We start from the raw sequence: 24,519 nt of genomic DNA on the forward strand, positions 1-24,519 counted from the left end.
ATATCAATTCTTGTATCTTGTATCTTGATAGATACAAGAATTGATTCTGTATGTCCCCACAGGAAACAGCTTCTATCCAACCCCCAGACTAGATGGACTATATCTTACTTTGCCCTATAACCCAGTTCTTTTGCCTACTTTTGCCATGTCTTTTCCAACATCACCTTAGAGTATCATAGAGCAGCCCTAGCCACTCACCTGGTCCTAAGACTTGATGCTTTCGGAATTTAGAAGCTCAGATTATGAAACAAAAAGAGTTGTGACTTAGGTAAACATAGAGAAACCCAAATTTCCAAAAGATCCCTCTTGTATTGCCGCCTCAAGGTCCCACACAGCTTAGCTACTGATAAGTGATGGAACCCAAACCCAAAGAAAGGGTCAAAAATCCCTGGGATCAGATTTCAACAGCACCATTCACTAACTGAGCATCTTGAGCTCTGTGAGTCTTAATTTGCTTATCTGTGAAAGGGAAATAATCCTCATCTCACAGACTTGTGGTAAGGTTTAAATGAGATAACACAGAAGATTAAATACAACACTGGGCACAAAATAATAAGTATTCAAATATGAACATCCTCGCTGTTATTAATCCTGGTCCTTGATCTCAATACCTAAATTGTGAAGAATAAACGAGTTCATGCAACAAAATACCTAGCAGGCTTCCTTGCCTTAGGCGGGTACTCTACAAATGGTAGCTATTCTTATTACTAGCACTCCTATAATCAATTTCTTCCTCTTTCCCTTGTCTGGTCTTTTTAACCCATTTAGAATACTTATCACAGTTTCATTTCCCCTGTGGACAAACTAAACTCTCAATGGCAGAGACCAAATTTTATTCATCTTTTTGTCCTCAAAAAGTACTTTGACTGTCCTCAAAAAAGTACTTTTTGTCCTCAAAAAGTACTTTGCATAGTACTTTGACTGTCACAAGTACGCTGGTAATGTTCACAAATTCCTGTCCCTTTCCCAATACACTTAACATCTAGTCCTGTTTCCACTGCAACTGATAGTGTTAGGGGGAAATGATGTCCTAAGTTAATTCCATGTAGGCTTTGTGTACCCCACCCCCACTCCAGACTAAAGCCATTAGGACATTGGAAAAGACAAATCCCATCACCACCAAAGAAAAGGTGGCTGGGACCTGAGGGTAGAGTTGGACAGCCAGGTTGGATATAAAAACCAAAACACGTGGGCCTTGGGGCTCTCGCTATCGCTCGCCTCCTGGCTTCACGGCTCCTGGCTGGCGGCCAGCTCTGAGAGCGCCATTTTGGGATTCCTGATCGGCGGATCAGGTAGGACTCATTTAAAACTTTGTCTCCCATTTTTTTCCCTGAGCTGTTCATTTTCTCATTTTCCCTTTCCTTGTAAATAAACCTTTTATTAACCTTTTGTGTGTGCCTGCAGTAGAGCATTGATAAGTCCTTTTAAGCGTGTGGGTGAGGACCCACAGTCAGGCACCCCGTTTAGTATCGGGGTTGCTCTACAATAGGGGTTAGAGAAAAAGGGAGGGGCACCATACTAAGTATAAGTATCTGCACATAAACACAGCATAGACTACATGCAAACACTATGTGATTAATAATCTGTTTTCTTTGAACTGAAACTCTTATTTTGAACTGAGAGTCTTCTCCCAGTGACACCTGAAGAAGTGTTGGACATGGACACCATCAGGAAAACAGGCTGTTTTTTCCAGGCCCAGGAAAACAGGATACACCTCAGTTAAGATGACCAAGGAGGTAACAACTTTGTAGACATGACAAAGATGAGGGCACCAACCATGATAGGCTGCTGTGGTGGGAAATGCACTTATGGTTAATTGTCTTTGTTTCATTCACTAGAGAAAGGCCAGTTTGATATGAGATATCAGACAGGTTTTCAAGGTATAATACCCCATTCTCTCAGATCACCCGTTTTCTGACAATAAAGTGTGTGTTACAGATTCCTGTCACCATTCAATTGGCTTCCAGCAGCTACAGGTAGCCTGACCCAGGCATTCTCCTGTTACACAGCTTCACTAGATGGTAATACAAAGTTTACATTTGCTCACACTTTAACACACTCCTTTGGATTCTTATCAGCCTGCAAAGATGGTAATGTAAAGATTCTTGTTCCTATTTTGCTGATGAGAAACTAGTGTTCTGAAAGATTAGGTGAACTGCCCAAGTTCTTGGAATTAACATCTGAGAAAACCCAGATGTTCTTGAAAGGTCGATGCAGGGGCCAGGAATAAGGATGCCCACATAGAAAAAAACAAATGACCCTGACACCAGGACCACTGACCCCACCAAGCCTAAAGTGAAGCCATAAACAGGAGAAAACAACTCGGCTCCACCCAAAACAACTTTGTTCCGCCTAAACCTGTTTCCTCTGCCAACCCAGTTTTCCTGCCTGACCTCTCCTCACCCTATAAAAGGGACATCTCTCCTCACAACCGGCGTGGCTTCACAGACCCCCACCTTAGGTCCGTGAGGTCGGCCCGGGGCGCAATAAGTTTTGCTTCCTTTGAGAAATTGAGCCTGGCTCTCCTTTCCTTTACCGTTCCGCACCTTTCAGTTCTCATTCCCGGTGCTGTTTTCCAGTTTAGTTTACTAAACTCCAGCCATTTTCATACTACCTTCACAGTTGTGCAATAACCTTGTAGCCCCTTCACTCTTTGCTGCTTATCATGCTTCTTTATCGATTCAATTTGTTTAAATAATTTATTTGGAAAAAAACATATAGCTCATTAATCATAAATAAAAGCTTAAAATAAAATAAATTACCAAATGCCAGCTGGAATCTACTGACTGCCTGTTTTGTTTCTGGATATAATCTTTTTTTCAAGTAGGGGAGCTTAAGAGGTATTTAAGACATACAACATCTAAATGAGACTTTCTGTTCACCTGCAATCACTTAAGTCAAAATAGAATTAGAAAAGGAGTATTTTAATATTCAGCTTTATGTTCTCTAAAGCCAATCCATGGACCACCTAGAATCATCTCTAGCACAATGTCCAATTATCTCTTGCATCATCAAGCATGCATATCACATACTCTAATGTAGCTCAAAGTAGACCTTTGAAATGTAATTTAACTCACCAGGATTTTTTTTAATGATGTGATCACCCCAAGCACAGTTCACAGCTATGACAATGATCCTACTTCAAAAATGTAAGCCCCATTCTTTCTACTATCATCTCTCCATTACTGTCTTTCTATCATCACTTCAGGCTTACTTCTATTGTATCTGAGGAGACTGCAAGCTCCTTGAACACAGTGGGTTTATCTTATTCATTATGGCCTGTACACAGTTAGGTATTGTTTTAGAAAATCCGTCAGAGTAAATTTGAAGATCTAATTGGCTTTTTTCAGGATACATGAATAGGACAACATTCCACCTAACAAATAAAAGGGTGGACCAAGTTGTATTATGGAAGTCAAAAAGAAGGTGGGACAAGGTGATTAGCCAAAGAAAAGAAAGCTTTTTTTTTTTTTTCCAGACAAGGCCACCTTCCCTTAGGGGAAGACAGGGTGGCCTTATTATGCAGATTACCTCTCTAGTGTTGATAAGGAAATTCTAAATTGATTGGTTTGAAATTCCATTTTGGGAGAGGTTGAGATGGCAATTATATTAGGAGAACATAATTATGTATGGAGAACAAATACTAGTGAATTACTCTCAGTTCAATGAATGACTGGATAAAGTTGTTTTTCTCTTTGCCCTCCATGAATCTTCTCTGACAAACAGAAGAAAGACTAGTGCCTTGGGCCTGCCAAGAATCAGAAAAGAAAGCTAAAAAATATAATATGATGTTGATCCCTGAGTATCCGACTCCTTTCTCTGTGTAAGCACTCATTAAATACTCAAGAAGCCAAAGGGTTGCATTGAAAAAGGAATAAATGGTGAATAAAGAACTACCATGTCATTATTTGTGACCACAGTACATTCTTACAAGTGAAAGAATCATCTTACCCCTAAATCTTACTAGCCCATGTGGTTATTAACCTATAACATCTTACCAGATATTAAAACCAGACAAAAAAAAATTCTCAAGAATTAAAAAAAAAAACTTGGAGGGAAGAAATCAACATTTCTTCTTGTGTCTCCATAACAGGCAGAGTATTTATAAATCGCTTCTGGAAAGATAGTCTATGATAGAGATGCTCTCTCAGAAATTGAAGATGTTGAATCCTCGCACTTAATTTTTTTACTGTGAATCACTACAAAGCAAAATAACAATTCTTTTATATTCTACTCTCCAAATATAATGATCTTTTGCTCAAAACTTTGTTCTGGTTTGTGTAGCAAAGTAGTGGTAGTAGTGTTAGGGGGAAAGGATGTTCTGAGCTAATCCCATGCAGGCTTTGTGGACTCCACCCCCACTCCAGACCAAAGCCATCAGGACATTGGGAAAGACAAATCCTGTCACCACCAAAGGGAAGGTGGCTGGGACCTGAGGGTGGAGTTAAGCAGCCAGGGTTGATATAAAAAACTAAACACGTGGCCCTTGGGGCGCTCGCTTTGTCGCTCGCCTCCTGGCTTCACGGCTCCTGGCCCGTGGCCAGCTCTCAGAGCGCCATTTGGGGTTCCAGATAGGCGGATTGGGTAGGACGCATTTAAAACTTTGTCTCCCACTTTTCTCCCTGAGTTGTACATTTCCTCATTTGCCCTTCCCTTGTAAATAAACCTTTAATTAACCTTTCGCATGTGCCTGCAGTAGAGTATTTGATAAGTTCTTTTAAGCGTGTGGGTGAGGACCCACAGTCAGGCACCCCGTTTTGTATTGGGGCTGCCCTATTGTTAGGGGGAAAGGATGTCCTGAGATAATCTCATACAGGCTTTGTGGACTCCACCCCCACTCCAGACTAAAGCCATCAGGACATTGGAAAAGACAAATCCCATCACCACCAAGGGGAGGGTGGCTGGGACCTGAGGGTGGAGTTGGGCAGCCAGGTTGGATATAAAAACCAAACACGTGGGCCTTGCTCGCTCTCTGGCTCGCGATCGCTCGCCTCCTGGCTTCACCGCTCCTGGCTGGCGGCCAGCTCTCAGAGCGCCATTTTGGGATTCCTGATCGGCGGATCGGGTAGGACTCATTTAAAACTTTGTCTCCCACTTTTCTCCCAGAGCTGTACATTTCCTCATTTCCCTTTCCCTTGTAAATAAACCTTTTATTAACCTTTCACGTGTGCCTGCAGTAGAGCATTGATAAGTCCTTTTAAGCGCGCGGGTGAGGACCCACAGTCAGGCACCCCGTTTTGTATCGGGGTTGCTCTACAACAGTTTGGCGCCCAGCGTGGTTTCCAAGTTACACCCGCGGTTGACCAGCCCAAAGTAACATTCCTTGCGTTGGTCACCATAAGCGCACTAGTTCTGCAGGACTAGCAGTATAATATTTGTCTCTAGTCCTGAAAAGTCTGTTTTTTTTTTTCCCTGTGCGTACAGCCCTTGTGGGTGTGTTTTGACTCAAATATGGCCTCAACCATGAGCCTATACAGTTTCATCCCTAGCCTGAGTTCTTTCAGTTTCCTTCCGGCCTTGAATCTATAACAGTTGGGATGGACGGGTGGACAGGACTATGTTGTTCTGCAACAGGATGGTCCCCAGGAAAAGGGGAGGTTCCAGGTTCCCTGCCAAAAGGAGGGTGGAGCTGACCAGGGAGAGAAGAAGCTGCAGAGGTGACTGAGGAAGGAAGGAAGCAGGATGGAGAGCCAGAAGGAGCCCTGGAGGAGGCACATGGAGCCGAGAGACACGTGAAGAAACTGCACTTGCCTTTTGGTAGTGGACTGGTTAAAACAGATGTGGGTGAGAGACCCGTGGGGAGGTGACGGTGGCAGTTTTTGTCTTGATTTTGATTTTGCTCTTTTCCTCCCAGACTTGTCTGATTGTTTCTGATCCTTTTCTGTGGGTCCCCACTGGAAGATGCTTTAGACTTGTGGCAGGCTTTGGGGCCTTGTTCTGGGCCAATCCTGCTTGGGTGGACTTTTACCCACAAGGGGATGCATAACTTTGGGTGCTTGATTTAGAAACTCTGTTCTTTGCCTTTCCTAATGTAACAGGGTGGTCCCCAGGAAAGGGGGAGGTTCCCTGCCCCACCCAAGGAAGGGTGGAGCTGAGTAGGAAGAGGAGAAGCTGGAGAAGAGACTGAGGAAGGAAGGAAGCAGGATGGAGCCAGGAGACCTGGAGGAGGCGCATGGAGCCTAGAGACACGTGAAGAAGCTGCGCTTGTCTTTTGGTCGTGGACGGGGTGACACAGATGTGGGTGAGACCCATGGGGAGGTGACAATGGCAGCTTTTATCTTGATGTTGATTTTGCTCTTTTCCTTCCGGGCTTGTCCAGTTGTTTGTGACCCTTTTCTGTGGGTCTCCACTGGAAGATGCTTTAGACTTGTGGCAGGCCTTGGGGCCTTGCTCTGGGCCAATCCCATATGGATGGACTTTTACCCACGAGGGGATGGGTAACTTTGGGTGCTTCATTTAGAAACTAGACTTTTTGCCTTACCTGTGTTGTTTCCTAGTTTAATTAAAGTTCCTTCCCATTAAAGTCTCATATGTTTTGTGTTGATGCGGCGGATGGCAGAACCCATTTAGAATAGGCAGGTTTGCGGGGTTTTGGGCTGCCCCTCTCCCTGTCCTATAACAGATTTGGCGTCCAACGTGATTTAGGACAGAGCCATCCGTGGTTAGTCAGCCCCATGGGGAAATTGGGCTTCCCTATGGCACTGGCTACCATAAGCGCAAATGTGATTTTTGGTTTCTCCAGTGTGTTTGTTTCATATGCCGATTTGCTGTTGAAAAACTGGCTTGGGCTTTGTGAAGATCTGTGTGTCTGTATGTAATTTGTTTGTAGTGACTTGCTAAGACATTTGATTTTGTGGAAATTGTTCTGTGCCAGTTTTACTCAAAAGATTATGCAGTACATTGGACCATGTGGCCAGATCAAAGATGGCGTCTGAGGCCACTTGGCTGGCTCTTGTAAAATTCAGAGTTTCTTGTTGCTAGGACTTTGGAACTTTTTTTTTCTTTCTTTTTGTAATCTCTACTGTCTCATTAGCATTTCTAAAGGCAATAATGGTTCTTCAGTGGTATGTTGCTTTGTCTTTGGCTACTTCCTGCTCTCTGCCTGATGGATTTTGCAAGCCAATTGTGGAGCAGTGGTGTTTTAATTAGCAAATGTATGCCTGGGTGTTAAGGAAAGAGTAGCCTTAAGCAGTAACTGGTAATCGCTGGTATCCTTGATGGATTCTTGGAGATAACTTGAATTTTTGCAAAGTCTGGATCAGAAAAATTAACAAGATTTTGTCTGAGTCTGAAAGGATTTGCTGCTGTGAATTTTGTCTACACAATTTGTTTTGGGCATGTTTGCCATTTTGAATCCTGGATTTGTTCAATTGCTGGTGTAAGACAAGATTCTAAGTTTCTGCTTCCTACTGACGAAGGTCTGTTATGGAAAGCACTCTTTAGGGTGCATCATGTAACTGTACCAGGTTTTCATACCTGTGTTGTTGTTGTTGTCCCTCCCTACTGTGGGGGAGGTGTAATCCGTGCTTTGATGTTGAATCTGCTCTTTCAGCTTCTGTCCCAGAGTGGCTAACAGAAGTAAGGAGATGACTCCTTTTAATTGAAAGTTAATTACTGATAATTTGATTTTGCTTTTTCAGGTTGTATTCCAGGAAACCCAAGGAGTGCCTGCTTGGTGGCTAACAAGAGATGACTCCTTTTGCTTGAAAGTTAACTTTTATTCTTTCAGTTGCTGTACAGAATACCCCAGGATTGACTTCTAACAAAAAAGTCTTCAACACTGAAAACCCTAAGTTGATAAACAAGGTCGTTTAACTCTTGTGATTAATAAAACTTTTCCTTCCTATTTCCAAAGTCTTAGGTTTGTAGGATGACAACCGGAAATTTTTCTGCCAGCAACACTCCACATTTTTTTTGGACTTTGACATTTTTTTTCTGAGCCTATGGAGTAAAACTGCAGTTACATAACATATTCTACGTGGCATAACTAAAAAAAAAAAAAAAACTGTCTTTGTCTATACGTTGTATGTCTGTATGTCCTTGTGTCTAACTGTCTTGACCTCCAGTGATGGACGAATTGATATACATGGTGCCCATAGACGTTGGAAAGGAAAAAAAAGAGTCTCCAGTTATGAGAAAAACAAAAAGTTATGGTTTGATTGTCAACGTTGTGCTACTGAACTAAGCCGGTGCCTTCTTAGAGATTGAATATTGTTGTTTCTGCTAATTTTCTGATATTTATGGCAAAGCTTCCCAGAAATCTAAATTCAAGTACAAATTTGGTAGCCTGTCATTTGACTGATGCAAGGAAATTTTGTGGAACCTCAGTAGAGCTCCTGAGACACTCCACAAAGTTTCTCCCTTTCCTCCTGGAAAGGCATTAGATGAATTTGTTCTGTTTGGCTTTTACCTAATGAAGTAAAACTGGAAGGGAAGCATTGTCACTTGGGAAAATGGTAAAACTTTGGTGTATACAGAATGTTAACAGTGGTTTTCTAAAATGTGTATTTAAAAAAAAAACGACCTCTTAGTATCTGGTATTTAAATTGTCACTGGTGATTGTCACCTTGTAATATTGTATAATTCAATTGTTTCATGTCTACAGAAATTGTATCTGGCAATATAGGGAAAAAAGGTCTCAACAGATTCCTATTGATGGAACTGTTGAGAGTAAAAAACTTTCCTACAAAGGACTGAATAGACCTGGAAATACACCTGACATTTACTAAGGTTTCTTTGACATACTGGAAATTTTTTTATGCATTCTGTCCTGAATCCACGAAGTTTTTGTTTTGTTTTGTTTTGTTTTGAGTAACCAGGATCTGCAGAAAGGTTGTAATTTTTTTTTCCAGCAAAACTAACTTGTCACATTTTCTCTCCCCTTGATACCAACACAGCATACAAATAGTGGTAGTAATTTTTGCTACTTATCTTAGAGTCTGTTTTTGCATAACTTACATAGGGATTTTGCCTGTTTTAACAAAAAAATTGGACATGAGTTTGATTGTGTGGCTTTGTGTGGAGTTCTTCCAAAAGTTGAAAAAGAGCTGAACCAAGAAGAGGAGAACCTGTTTGCCTTGTTTGTAGGGTTCCAGAGACCTCCAAAGAAGGTGAGGAAGCTTGCCTCCATTGGCAGGACTGGACAACCCGGCCAACGAAAATGCCCTGATACCCTCGAGAAGAGGAAAGCCCAGGTGGAGTCTGATGAGACCAACTTTATACCTGAAGCATGCATCGACTGGATGCCACCGGTTCGCTCTGATCCTGTGTGGAGTATTTCAACAAAGCCAGCTAAAAATTGCTGTTAGTTATTTTCTGCCCTGTGATTTTATGCAAAAATAGGAAAAATGGTTTAAAAGTAAATTTAATTTGCAAATTTGTGCTATGCTGTTAAAGTTTGGGATCAAGGTTGAGAGAATTCGTTTTTGCATAAGTTGAACCATTTTAACATTTTTTCCCTGTGATTTTGATATATTTGCTATCTTGTTTTAGCCAATTCTCCAAATTTTTTTTTCTTTTGGCTTGGATAATGGACTATTTTTAAGTAATGAAACTGTCATACTGGACATTCATGGACAATGCTGCTGACTAATTGTTGCTTCTCTTACACACATTGTAACCCTCAAAAAAGACTGTCTCCTAAGACTACACCCTGAGATCTGTGCCACCATAGATAGGTGGAATAAAAATTAAAAGGGGGGATTGTAACAGGGTGGTCCCCAGGAAAGGGGGAGGTTCCCTGCCCCACCCAAGGAAGGGTGGAGCTGAGTAGGAAGAGGAGAAGCTGGAGAAGAGACTGAGGAAGGAAGGAAGCAGGATGGAGCCAGGAGACCTGGAGGAGGCGCATGGAGCCTAGAGACACGTGAAGAAGCTGCGCTTGTCTTTTGGTCGTGGACGGGGTGACACAGATGTGGGTGAGACCCATGGGGAGGTGACAATGGCAGCTTTTATCTTGATGTTGATTTTGCTCTTTTCCTTCCGGGCTTGTCCAGTTGTTTGTGACCCTTTTCTGTGGGTCTCCACTGGAAGATGCTTTAGACTTGTGGCAGGCCTTGGGGCCTTGCTCTGGGCCAATCCCATATGGATGGACTTTTACCCACGAGGGGATGGGTAACTTTGGGTGCTTCATTTAGAAACTAGACTTTTTGCCTTACCTGTGTTGTTTCCTAGTTTAATTAAAGTTCCTTCCCATTAAAGTCTCATATGTTTTGTGTTGATGCGGCGGATGGCAGAACCCATTTAGAATAGGCAGGTTTGCGGGGTTTTGGGCTGCCCCTCTCCCTGTCTTATAACACTAATTGTATTAAAGTTCCTTCCCATTGGCCCTCCCCTGGTGGCACAGCAGTTGAGTGCTGGGTGCGCAGACCTCTCCTGCCACCCACTGCTCCCCTCAGCAGTGTATTTCATTGGTCTGCTATTCTGTTCCCCACTCTGGTTCTGGTGAATTCTCTCACCCTCCCGCGCTTCTGACTGTACCCAGTGCTTGTATAAATAAATTTTTTAAAAATCTTTAAAAAAATAAAAAATAAATAAAGTTCCTTCCCATTAAAGTCCCCTATGTTTTGTGTTGATGTGGAGGATGGCAGAACCTATTTAGAGCAGGCAGATTTGGGGGGTCTGGGGGGCCCCTCTCCCTGCCCTGTAACAGAGTCAGCCATTCACCCCACCTTCCTAACCACTATCAGTAGAATTCCTTCTGGAAACTGCTTTAGGGTTAGTAGGTGCATCTGCAGAGCAGATACTTGTGGGTGTGATTTTCTTCTGTGCAAATCGAACTGCCAGGGAGAGTGCAGCTTTCTTCTGCCACAAGTGGAAGAAGGGACTGGAACTGAATAGTGCGTCTATTGTGCCCAAATCTAGTTTATCAAGCCTGGATGTAGAGTGGGGGGAGACAGGAGAGGTCTGTTGTGCCATATGTGGGGTAGCTCCCTGGAGGCCAGGGATCTAACTCAGGCCATCCTGGTGATAGCACTGATAGTGTAACAGGGTGGTCCCCAGGAAATGGGGAGGTGCCAAGTTTCCTGCCCCTCCCAAAATAGGGTGGAGCTGAGCAGGGAGAGAAGAAGCTGCAGAGGAGACTGAGGAAAGAAGGAGGCAGGATGGAGAGCCAGAAGGAGGCCTGGAGGAGGCACATGGAGCTGAGAGACACATGAAGAAACTGCACTTGCCTTTTGGTCGTGGACTGGGTGACACAGATGTGGGTGAGAGACCCATGGGGAGATTAACAAAGGCGGTTTTTGTCTTGATTTTGACTTTGCTCTTTTCCTCCGAGACTTGTCTGGTTGTTTCTGATCCTTTTCTGTGGGTCCCCCCTGGAAGATGCTTTAGACTTGTGACAGGCTTTGTGGCCTTGCTCTGGGCCAATCCTGCTTGGATGGACTTTTACCCACGAGGGAACAGGTAACTTTGGGTGCTTGATTTTTAGAAACTATATTCTTTGCCTTTCCTGTATTGTTTCCTAATTGTATTAAAGTTCCTTTTCATTAAAGTCTCCTATGTTTTGTGTTGATGTGGCGGATGGCAGAACCTATTTAGAGCAGGCAGGTTTGCAGGGTCTGGGGTGCCCCTCTCCCTGACCTGTAACAATAGCACTGAGACTTCACCCCTGTGCCACCAAAGAGGCCCAAGCCTGGTCTTTTGACAAGCGTGGTAAAGATGATCACTAACATTTAGAGTGTTTGCTGCGCCAGGGAAGTTCTAAGATACAGATAGTTACATATAGATATAATTTTTAAATTATCTTAAAATCTTGTAAATAATTAACATTTATTGAGTGCTTGTGCAATAAATGTTTCAAGTCAAATATATATGTTATATGTAATACTATTTGTAACAGTGTGATATCCATAGAAAGGGGAAGTTCCTGGTTCCCTACCCCACCAATTAAAGAGTCGAGCTGAGCATCCAGACAAAGATAAAAAGGACCTGTAGAGGAGACGGACGGAAGGAAGAAAGCAGCCCTGGAGGAAGCTCATGGAGCAGAGAGACTTGTGGGAAAGAAGTCACTCTGGCTTGGGGGACAAGGAAGGGACACTTGAAAGAGACAGATACGTGGGGAAGCTGATAATGGCAATCTTTATCTTGACTTGTATTTTGATTTTGCTCTTTTCCTTCTGGACCTGCCTGGCCTCTTCTTCCCCTTACCTATGGTTCCACACCTTAGACTTGTGGCAAGCATTAGGGTCTCGGTGGCCCTGTTTTGGGCCAACCCTGTTTGGCTGGGCATTTGCCTATAAGGGGATGGGTAACTTTGAGTGTTTAATTGGAAACTATTTTAACTATGCTTTCTCTTCTCTATTGCACACTAACTGTACAAAAGTTATTTTCTATTGAAGGTTTTTTTTTTTTAAAGATTTATTTATTTATGCATACAAGAGCTGGGGTACAGGCCAGAGATGCTGGGGGGGGGGGAGGTGAGAGGATTCACCAGAGACAGAGTGGGAAGCAGAACTGGTAGATCTACTGAAATACACTGCTGAGGGGAGCAGTGGGCCAGTCAGGAGAGGTCTGCTGCACTTGGCCGGCCAGGGATCAAACTCGTGCTCTAGAGGCCGCAGATTGCTTCATAGTGTGGTGCTTAACCCCTCGCGCCACCAGGGAGGCCCTCTATTGAAGCTTTTACATTTCCTTATGCAGTAGATGGCAGAACCCACTTAGAGCAGACAGGTTTGAGGGTCCCAGGGTACTCCTCATTCTGCCTCTAACACTATGACATCAGTGACCTAGTATTGTGTGTCTGTTTTAGATCTCACAACTGAAGCAAGTTATCTGATGAGTTGCCTGAGGTCCTCAGCCTCAAGTAGAAGATTAAGGACATAAATCAAGCATCCTGACTCCAGAGCCCAAACTCTTAAATCACTTTGCTATGCTGATTCAGAGACCTCTGTAATACTGTTATCTTTTTATTTATACTCAAGAGGAGTATTAGGGGGGTGGAAATATGAAGGGAGAAGAGAAGAAGAGGGAGATGGGAGGACGAGAGAGAGAATGAATCAAACTAAGAGCCTGGGAGTCAGGAATAAGGACAAGTTCTCTGTAATTAAAATCCAGATGTAAACAAAATATCACAAATGGATGGTGTCTAGACTGGGATTTTTCCTCAATGTTTTATCATTCAAAAATCCCACTATTGCCAAAACTGGGGTAAGACATATAGAATTAAGTAAGCTGAAGTTTTTACCACTTCTCAAAATGGATGTGTAGGTTTGGACATTGTGGTTGACTCCTTGGCAACTACTCCTATTCCTTCTCTACTTTGTTGAGAAACCAGCAATGAAGCTTGGAGAAACAACCTTGACTCAATTGCCATATGGGATTGCTCTGAAGACATTCAATTACCTCTTGCCATTCATTAGGAGCAGGGAGACTGACTGAAATACACTGCTGAGGGGAGCAGTGGGCAAGACAAGAGAGGAGTGTACCATGTGGTTATCTCCCTGGGTGGCCGGGAATCAAACCTGTGCTACAGAGCCTGCGGACAGCTTCACAGCACTGTGCTCCCCCTGTGCCACCCGGGAGGCCCAATCAATTTTTCTTTCAAACAAGATATCTTTGTAGACCCAGTGTTGGTGATGGCCTCCCTGTATGACCAGTTTAATATCAAGCCAACAGTATGGATGGTAGAGCAGAAAGATGAAAAGAACTGGTCCTTCAGCCTCTAAACCAACCCCGAATTCTCCCTGCTTTTAGACTTCCTCTTACATAAGCCAATAAATTCTTTATTCTCTAAATCAGTTTGAGTTGTATTTACTATTAACTACAGTTAAAACATCCTGACATAGGCTCATAATAAAATTTAATTTTGGTCACAGAAAAATTTTAATGTTTCAATATCTCACAGCCTGGTTGAAGTACTAAGATTCCTTTTGCTAAAAATGTCATATAACCTAAAATTGAAGTTACCTTTTTGGTAAACCCAGTAATTATTAACTCACACTGACATATAATTGTAAAGACATTTTTAATAATTGCTCATGAATACTCTCTGAAACTAGACTATTCCACACTTTAGTTCTTCCTCAATCATTTGGGGTGAGACAGTAGAGGTCTGCTGTGCCATATGGGTTGTTCCTAGTCAGTGGGGCTGCGGGGATCGAACTCATGCTGCAGTTGCTGATGATAGCTTGATAATGCTGCCTTTAACCCCTGCACCACCAGGGAGGCCCACTGCCAGGAACCTTTTAAATGAGAGAAAGAGATAAAGGTTAAATTCTTTCTTTTTAAATTAAGGTAACATTTGTATATAACAGTATAAGTTTCAGGTACACAGCATTATACTTAAACATCTATCTACACTACATTACAATCACCAGCAATGTAGGTAACTACTGTTCTGTTCTCAGAAGCTAAGAGTTTGTTTTTGTTTTGTTTGTTCATTTATTTTGATTCTTTATCTCCCATGTAGGGAAATCATTTAGTATTTGTCTTTTTGTGTCTGACTTATTTTAGCATAATCTCCTAAAGTGTTAAATTCTTAGCAAAAGGAAAATTCAACAAAAAAAGCAGTTCCAAAATCTAGCCAAATGGAGTCCAGTTTGAGGTGATAGGGGGAAGTTTTAAACAGCAACATCCTAAGGTTGCCTTGCCTTAAAAGAAGACCATGTTGGGCCTCCCTGGTGGCATAAGGGGTTAAGACGCAACCTATGAAGCTGTTCCTGTCTGCTGTAGCACGAGTTCTATCCTAGGCCGCCCAGGGAGCTACCCACATGACACAGCAGACCTCTCCTGACTCGCCTGCTGCTCCCCTCAGCAGTGTACTTCAGTCAATCTGCCTGTTCTGTTCCCCACTCTGTCTCTGGTGAATCCTTTTATCCCCCTCACCTCTAGCCTGTACCCCCGTTCTTGTATGCATAAATAAATAAATCTTAAAAAAAAAAAAAAAAGAAGAAGACCATGTTTCAGGCTATATTCAAGACTTTTCTCCAATTGACTCCAGGAAAAGGAGAAATCACTCAAGTCTGTCTGAGGGAGAAAACAAGGCCTTTCCAGAAAAAAAAAAACTATTAATTCTTTTAATTCTTGAGATTAGAGTTGAAGGTTGCGCTCAGACCAAGGACACAAAAGCACACAGTATAACCCAGGCAAAGGGACTAACATCAAGACATGGAAATATGGAGGGAGGAAAGGACTCAGAATTATTAAAGGTTAGAGTTTTAAGAGTAAAGATAAACAAAACAGGAGAGACAGCAGGAGATAGATCACAGAGGATTTCTGTACAGTCCTTTAGGTTTTATTTAAAGGGAATGGAGAATCATTGAGTTATATAATTACAAAAATGATGTGATTGATTTGCATTTTTTTTTAAGATTTATTTATGCATACAAGAACTGGGGTACAGGCCAGAGGTGCAGGGGGTTAAGAGGGTTCACCAGAGACTGAGTGGGGAACAGAACAGGCAGACTGACTGAAATACACTGCAGAGCGGAGTAGCGGGTGACACAAGAAGACGTCTGCTGCACCAGGTGGATCACCTCCCTGGCCAGGGATGATAGCTTCACAGTGCTAAGACTTAACCCCATACACCACCAGGGAGGCCCCAGGTTTCTGAATTTCCTTACTAAGGGCAAATGGCATCCATTACTCAGCCAGGAGGGCCACAAATGAGGGAGTAAATGTCCTTCAAATGCATTATATTGTATTGAGGGTCTTTGAAATTGTGTGCCCCAGTACCTCTTAAAATAGCTTTGAAACTGTTAAAATTGTATATCATAAATGTAAAAAGTTGCCAGAAGTATAATTCCAGTCATATTATGGCATTAAAAAATAAAACTGTAATCTTCTTCAAAATTACAGGAACAAGCTCTTTTATGACAATTACATTTCTAACATCAATTCTTTTTATCTTGAACCAACATCTTATTACTACTTCCCCTCAATTTTATTGGAATGTAATATATTTTTATTCTTGGCAGTCTTCTTGATTATGATAATATACTTAGAGACAAATATGTGTGTGTGTATTTGTGTGTATACACACATTTTCCTTAAGCTTTTTCTTTTTAAGAATAATAAAGTAAGAATCAAAATCAACAAGCAACTATAAATCAGAGACACACTACAGGGGGTGGAGGGCAGAGAAGGGAGTAGGATCAAAACAAGGGTGGTGGGAATTGTATGGGGACTATAACCAAGATGAAAATGCATACATTGTGCAAAAATGAAAAATGATGTAAAGGCCTCCCTGGTGGCGCAAGGGGTTAAGACGCAACCTATGAACGTGTTCACAGCCACTGCAGCAAAAATTTGATCCCCGGCCAGGGAGCTACCCACATGGCCAGCAGACCTCTCCTGACTCACCCGCTGCTCCCCTCAGCAGTGTCTTTCAGTCAATCTGCCTGTTCTGTTCCCCGCTCTGTCACTGGTGAATCCTCTTAACTCCCTGCACCTCTGGCCTGTACCCCAGTTCTTGTATGCATAAATAAATAAATCTTTAAAAAGAAAAAAGATGTAAAAATATATGTAAAATAAAATAAAATTACATGTGTAACCACAAAAAAAAAAAGAATTCAATTCTAGGAATTAAGTTATCATTATAATTATTAGTAATACACTATTGATTAAAATTATTAAAGAAAATTGACATTTGATTTTAATTGCCTCTCTTACTAACATAAATTAAGATTTAAAAATTAGTTTACAAATATTGCTAGACTGAGATATAGTTTAGCCTTAATTCCACTCTATTTTCCATGTGTTTAGGTATAAGTGTTGAGAAAACTTTTTCTCAGAAATCAGAGAATGGGAAAAGGAGTTCTGGTGCAGCAGTATCATTTAATTCTTTCAACTCCTTCCAAGTTATATTACAAAACCACAGAGCGATCTATCATTAAAATACAATTTTTTTTTGCTGAAACTTGCTTTCCCCTCAGTTCTGTTACAAGCAAAGAATGAGAAAGTAACTGACCTGTAAAAGGGTTTGTTATCTTCTCATGAAAGTAGCTCACTTTCTGGATTTCTGGGAAGTTTACCAAAAAGACTTTCTTCTCAAAAATTATCAAACAATTGTCAAATCATACCTGTTTATGTTTCCACATGGTGGCATTTTGATTAACCTGATACATCCAAAAAGGATTAGAAAATGAAAATTCTGTTAATCACCGTGGGTAATAAAATTTTTGAAAAGCAATTTTCCTCTCTTAAATCACGTGGTTTGTTTATTTATTTATCTACTTATTTATTTATTTATTTATTTATTTATTTATTTATTTATTTATTTATTGCAAAGAAGAACTGTGGTATAGGCCAGAGGTATGGGGATGAGAGGATTCACCAGTGACAGAGTAGAGAGGAGAACAGGCAGATCTACTGAAATACACTGCTAAGAGAAGCAGTGGGTGTGACAGAAGAGGTCTGCTGTGCCATGTGGTTAGCTCCGGTGGAGGGATCGAACTCAGGCTGTAGAGGTGATAGTACTGAGGCCACCAGAGAGGCCCAAATCATGTGATTTAAATATATTTTATTCAAAAATCTCAGCGCTGTGTTTTTAGCTCATTTGATTTATGGGAAATAGCGACCTAACACTGGCAAAATCAGTCTTCACTGTCAAATCAGACTTTTTTCCTGACAGAAAAGATCTAACTACATTTCCTATTCAAATAAACGTGTTGAGACACATCTCCATGACAACCGCCTCACTTTTCTTAATTGTATTTTTTTATTGAAGTAACTGGTTTTCAACACTGCAAGTGATTCAGAAGTATAGGTTCACACATCTTGGTTACCACACCATACCCAGCACCTTTGGATTGAGAGAAAGAGACAGAGAACAAACCTTTCTGAGAACTGATTCCTGAATCCAATAAAGTATATAAAATGCCATCCTATTTAGTACATTTTATAAATAACCCCTTTCTTTATGGGGTTTTTTGTTTTGAGTGTCATAAGATTTGGATCATCAGTGATAAATTCTTTGACAACAGTCGGGACAGAAAGGCTAAGGAGTTAAAATATTGTCTTCATGTCCCTATTCTACCTTTTATTTTTTTTTTAAGATTTATTTATGCATACAAGAACTGGGGTACAGAACAGAGGTATGGGGGGTGAGAGGATTCACCAGAGACAGAGTAGGGAACAGAACAGGCAGATGTAGTGAAATACACTGCTGAGGGGAGCAGCGGGTGAATCAGGAGAGATCTGCCATGCCATGTGGGTCACCTCCCTGGCTGGGGAGGAACTGTTGCAGTGGCTGCAGTGGCTGCAGATAGTTTCATCGTGCTGCATCTTAACCCCTTGCGCCATCAGGGAAGCCCCTTATTCTACCTTTTAGTGTAACAAGATTCAAAATATCCCAACAGGAACAAAAATAGTCAATTCCAGATGCTAGCTTTCATTCTTCACAGGATGTTTATAAATCAGGGAAAAAGCACAAGGCCTACTCTGAAAGAATATTGTCTGGATGAGTAGGCACTTAGCCTATTCCAGCATTTTGAATGATCTCTTTGGAGCCCTGATAGTTTTTACCCCCAGTGCAACTATCATAATAAGATGGGGACAAGTATGCCTTTTAATGTGATCAAATGGGATAAGGGTGATTATAACAGGGAAGCTGAGAAAGGAAAATTGACTTAACACCTCAATCCCCTTCTTTCCCTTCTCTGACTACAGAATCCTTACTTGAATCTCAATCCCTACTGAGTCAATCACTTCTTTTTCAGGATGTCTACTGCTGAATTTTCATAAGGTCATCATCCTAGCATGTTGTGTGAGGGCGCCTGGTTTTGTGCGTGGGACTCCACTAACTGAAGAGGCAGCCTTGTATTTGACCTGATAGCCTCATCATCTAGGACAGCACCTGGAACATGGCGCAAAGTCAATTTTTAAAACAAAATACAAAAATCCAGTTGATATTATATAATGTCAAGCAATCACCACCTCCGTGCCTCACATGTTTCCTGAGACTCATTTCCAGGCAACTTTTTTAATGAATTGAGGGATGCTCTGATTTACTAAGGAGACAGAAACTGGACTTTGCAGTGGACCAAATCAAGAAAACGAAGGTCTCTGGAGGCTTATAAATCATGCTCTTCCACTGGCAACCCTTTAAAATTCCTTCCACCAATAGAATCCATCATGGGGAATGTCCTGGAGAAGTCACACCATAAAAAAGTCTGCTGAGTTTGACAGAAATATTGTAGACTTTGAAGTCAGATGGAACAGAGGACGAAGTCTCACCACCACCCCTACTATCTATTTGACTTAGGCAGTTTGTTTAACCTCTCTGAACCTCAGTTTCTTTACCTGAGTTTCTTTACCTGCAGAAAAATATTCTTGCCCTTTCCTCTCCACATAGAATTGTAAACTTCATGAAGATTAATAACTAATATTTAGTGAGTGCTTACCATGTGTCAGGCACATTGCTAACTCCTTCACAATTCAACACACAGACCCTTCAAGGAACTATTACTATTCTTGTTTTACAGATCATCAAACTGAGACAAATTAAGTGAGTTGTAAATGATTATACAGCTAGTAAAGAGTAGATTCAAACCTAGACCATCTGGCTCCAAGAGTTCACTCTTATCCAAGTCCTAAGGACACTGTTTGCCTTACTCAGCCTGTGTCTCCTAGAATAGTGACTGACACATGACTGCTAAAAATAACTAGAAGGAATTAATCAATGTCTTCTTGCAGCATTGTCTTGTAAAGGAGGAAGGAAGTAATATTTATTGAGGATTTACCATGTTTCTGGCTCTTTCATGTGTTTCATCTGCCGTAATCCTTCCAATGAACAATGTCCTATTAAGTCCATCTTAATGATAGCAGAGGCAGAGGAGGAAACTGAACAGGGAGAGGTAAAATGACTTGCCCAAGGGCCATAACTGCAGTCTATATCTCTCCTCTTTTTATTTGTGGTACCACTGCTACAATTTACAAACCAGGCCAATATGCCTAACACAATAAAATGAAGACAAAAAAGTTACAGTAAATAAAAGAGCACAGGAAGGGGCCTCCCTGGTAGCACAGAGGTTAAAGACAGTGCTATCAAGTTACTGCCAGCCACTACAGCACAAGTTCAATCCCCAGCCTGTCAGGGAGCAACGCACATGGCACAGCAGACCTCTCCTGTCTCACCCACAGTGTATTTCAGTACATTTGTCTGTTCTGCTCCCCACTCTGTCTCTGGTGAATCCTCTCACCTCCTGCACTTCTGGCTTGCACCCCAGTTCTTACATGCATAGATAAATAAATTTTTTTTTTTAAAAAAAAGAGGACAGGAAAATACATGCAGTTGACATTACATTGTGTTATTCATTAACTGTACATTTTACAACCTGTCTTTGACAGTCCTGAACAAGGTTTTTTTTAACTTTTAACCTATTTAACTGGAGTACCTTTTCGGATAATCATCATTTCTTTCCTGGCAGATTTTTATAGCTTCTCTCATTCATTTGAGATGATTGTTTCAAAGTCACCAGCAACTTTCCTGTTAATGCTCCATTCTCTCTCCTGCTAAGAACTACTTCCCCTTTTCTCCTGCTGAGTTTTTAGAACTTTTTACTACCACATCCACCACTTCTACCATCAAATCTATAACTACCACCCTATAAGGACTGCTTATGTTTCTTCCATTAAGGCTTCACTTATATGCGGAATATAGAGATCCCAAAGTGCCAGGAAAAACAAACAAAAAACAAAACTTGCAAGGTAACCATAGATCTGAGGTGCACAGCAGGGGACAGAGGAAGAAAGGGGTCAAAAGAGGGGAGGAAAGAACACAAAGGATAGTGGTGGTGGATCTGGGGTGCTATGGTAGTGGGAGAACTACATCAGAGGGGAGAAATCAAATACTGTCCCAAAATTAACAAAGGTATAATGAAGCAAATAAATTTTAAAAAGAAAAAAAAAAGTTTATTCCATCAAAACTGCCCCCTTCGGTGATTCATGATTTGATTGATGCCCACTTTAATTTCCACATCATTATATAGTTCCCAACACCACCATAGTTGCCACTACCAAAATGTTCTTCTTCATTGTAAACTTTTATAGAGGCATGTTTTTATTTATTTATTTATTATATTTGTTTGTTTGTTTTGTTTATACATGCACTGGGTATAGTCAGAAGCGCGGGAGGGTGAGAGAATTCACCAGAGCCAGAGCGAGGAGCAGAACAGGCAGAAGGACCGAAGCACACTGCTGAGGGGAGCAGCGGGTGGCAGGAGAGGTCTGCGCACCATGTGGGATCCTCCTCCGGGGCCGGGGAGCAGCCGGGGATCGAACCGGCGCCGAAGAGGCTGTGGGCAGCTTCGCAACCCAGCGCTCAACCGCTGCGCCACCGGGGAGGCCCTTCATTGTAAACTTTATATCCTTCCGCACCTCCAGCCCACTTTCTACACCCTTGCTCATCACCCCCTCAGTGACTATAACCAGAATTGTGTGGACCACAGTTGCCATCAGCACCTCTAGACCCAGGGTGCCCACTATTGGGTCTGTCATAACTGACTGTGCCACCACCCACCTCCATCACAAGCAACATTCCCTGCACCATGGCCAGTGTTCCCTCCAGACCCATAAAATTGCCTGACCCCCTCTATGTGATCCAACTGACTGCACCTATTCTTTAGAAAGAGCCTTTTTCACTTCACAGTTATGATCACTAATAGTGTAGTACATCTGAACAACAATTTTATCAATGGTGTTGTCATCAGAAGTTACAAAAGTGAATCCTTTCTCTTTCCTAACTTCTATGCTTTCAACCTCACCAGACATTTCAAAGCAGTCTCAAAGTACATTCTTTGATTCTTCTTTAGTACCACCACCACCACCAGATTTTCTTTCCTCTAGATGGGCTTTTGGGAATGCTCTCTAGAAATTGTTTCTATGGTTCTACTACACACCATCAGCCTGGCCGAGACACACTGTGGAAACACCTCTTCAGGGTAAGAGTAAGTCATAAGATCGAAGACCCTGTAACATTTAGATTGGGGTTCTCCACCCCAATGTATCTGTGTGTTCATAAACTATCATGTATACTTGCAAAGTTCAGACCACAATTAGAAAGTTTTCTCAACTGCTCTGACTGCTCTGGGCCCTGTGGCTGTAGCTGGAGTCCAGCTGTGGGTGGCTGGCAGAGATTCAATCTCCATTTTAAGATTAGATCGTCCACACTCAACTTGGGTTTAATGTGGGGCTGAGAGGAATTGTTGCATCATTTTCTAAGAGCTGGGGTGTAGGCCAGAAGTACAGTGTGTGTGTGTGTGTGTGTGAGAGAGAGAGAGAGAGAGAGAGAGAGAGAGAGAGAGAGAGGATTCACCAGAGAGAGAGTGGGGAACAGAACAGGCAGATTGACTGAAATACACTGCTGAGGGGAGCAGCGGGCAAGTCAGGAGAGGTCTGCTGTGCAATGTGGGTAACTCTCTGGCCAGGGATCGAACTCTGTGCTGCAGTGGCTGCTAATGGCTTCATAGTGCTGAGACTTAACCCTTGTGCCACCAGGGAGGGACTGCATTCAACATTTAGATGTAGATTCTCCGGTCATTGAACACAACCAGATGAATAAAGTCTCCAGGATACAGCACAGAACTTACAGAGTTTATGACCAGATTAATCCCTACATGAGTTCTCCCTGCCACATTGAGAATATCTGCACTGAAAAAGAGCAGATTGTTGCTAAACCAGAGAGGAAGTTGCATAGAAGGAATAAAAACTTATGGCTAGGGAATACATTCAGCATAAAATAAAGTAAAAGCGGGGTGGAGGGGGGAGGTTCACAGCTTATTCTTACTATGCTCTTTTCCCTGCCCAAACTCCTAGCTAGATAAGGTGCTTCCTCTCTGTGTGGCCCTAGTACTTAGACCCATCTCTGTCGTTACCTTATTATTTTAAGTCTCCCAATTTTTCTTCCCCTTATTTGTAAGCTCTTGGAAGTGAGGCTCTCTCTTTCCTCTTTGTTCCCAGAGTCTCTCTTGGTCTAGCACACTTAGAATTATCCAATAAATGTTCTTTTGAAGGTATGGAAGTAAGAAAGAAATAACCAAAATCCAACTGTGTGCAGGAGGAATGTAGAAATAAGAGCACGGTGAGTCCAGAGACAATGGGAAGAAGAGGCCAGAGGACCTATGTCTTTTCAGCCTTGTGCTTTGATGAGTCTCTGGGATAGGAAAACTCAAAAATAATAATGGACGAGGACTTTTATTGTGATTCATCTCATTCATCTCATTCCCTCTCTCTTCTGGTCTGCAAAAAGAAGAAAGAAATATTCACACCCTGCACGAAGGATAAGTCAATGGTTTTGCAGGTGCTGTCATTTAACTATTTGCCAATTAAAGCTCAGCAATGCACAACTCATCTCTCTTTGCCTTCTCTTCCTTATAATCTGTCTTTTCAGGAAAGGAAAAAAATAAAGGAACAAAAGATTTACTGGCGGAATATGAGGTGGTTTAATTTGAGCCTCTCTTGTATCCTCTAATAACCCAGCAAACTGGCCATTTTTATTCCTTGCTGAATTACAAAGGATATATTATCCTTGCCCATTCTATTGCAGGAGAATAATGGTGCAGGGAAGGAAAAAAGGGGCACATTATTTTTCCAGGCCTCTTTCCTAACAAAGAGGAAAAAGCTGTCACCAAATGACTGTTTTGCTAGGCACTGAATCTTTTTTTCTGGTAGTATCTAAAATCCTCAGGTGAACACAGAAATTCAACTTTTTAAGTCTCTCCTACTAAACTATATTTATGAATAAAGAAGAATATAGTTATATGAATCTTTAAGGCAATAGTACTTGAAAAGGCAAAATAAAAAATACTAGAAACCACTGGAATATTATAAGGGGACATAAAAGTAAAATATGACACATCTAGACAATGGGTATTATGCATAAAATATAAAAACTGTATGTATTTATTTGGAGGGGTTTGAATGAAATATAGGTGGAAAAAGCAAGTTTTTTTTCTGGGTTTATACTGTCCCATTTTAAAAGAGGGTGACAAAACCTTCTAAATATGTGAACATATATGTACATATACATCTATATATTCACACATTTATACATGTACCTGTATATATGTATGTACCTGTCTACACACATATATATGCAATTTAAGCAGAAGGGGATATTGATGACTATGTTTTCACAGGATGGTATTATTTGATTTGTTGTCCCAAGCTGCCATTACTTTTGAACTTCAAAATGAAAATTGAGATTTTAAAAGCTCACACACTTTAAAGATCAAAGTCTGCAACTGGTGCTTTAAATCTAAAAATCATTCTAACAAGCAGGATCCCTTTGACTCCTCCTAAAGACTCCCCTGGCTTGCTTGTTATAATGGTGCACCTGGAGAAAAAAGGGGAAAGCTGAGGCTGAACCCCTCTGGTTGGGCTGCATAAATCTTAAACAACCCACCTGCTGAGTGACAGCACTGTGCACTGTGAAGGCCCAGGCTCTGGAAGAGTCGTCAGAACCCTGTGTTGTCGGGAAGGAGAAAAGTAGAAAAAGGCAGGCTGATTGCCTCTTGGCTCGAAGCCAGAGGAGTTGCTAGTGGTGGGAGTGGAATTTTTCCATGGCAAAGGAAGAGGAAAAATCAG

This window comes from Talpa occidentalis, unplaced genomic scaffold (genome assembly GCF_014898055.3).
Source record: "Talpa occidentalis isolate TD23 unplaced genomic scaffold, MPIMG_talOcc4v2.1 talOcc4.9, whole genome shotgun sequence".
In the NCBI taxonomy this organism is placed as follows: domain Eukaryota; kingdom Metazoa; phylum Chordata; class Mammalia; order Eulipotyphla; family Talpidae; genus Talpa; species Talpa occidentalis.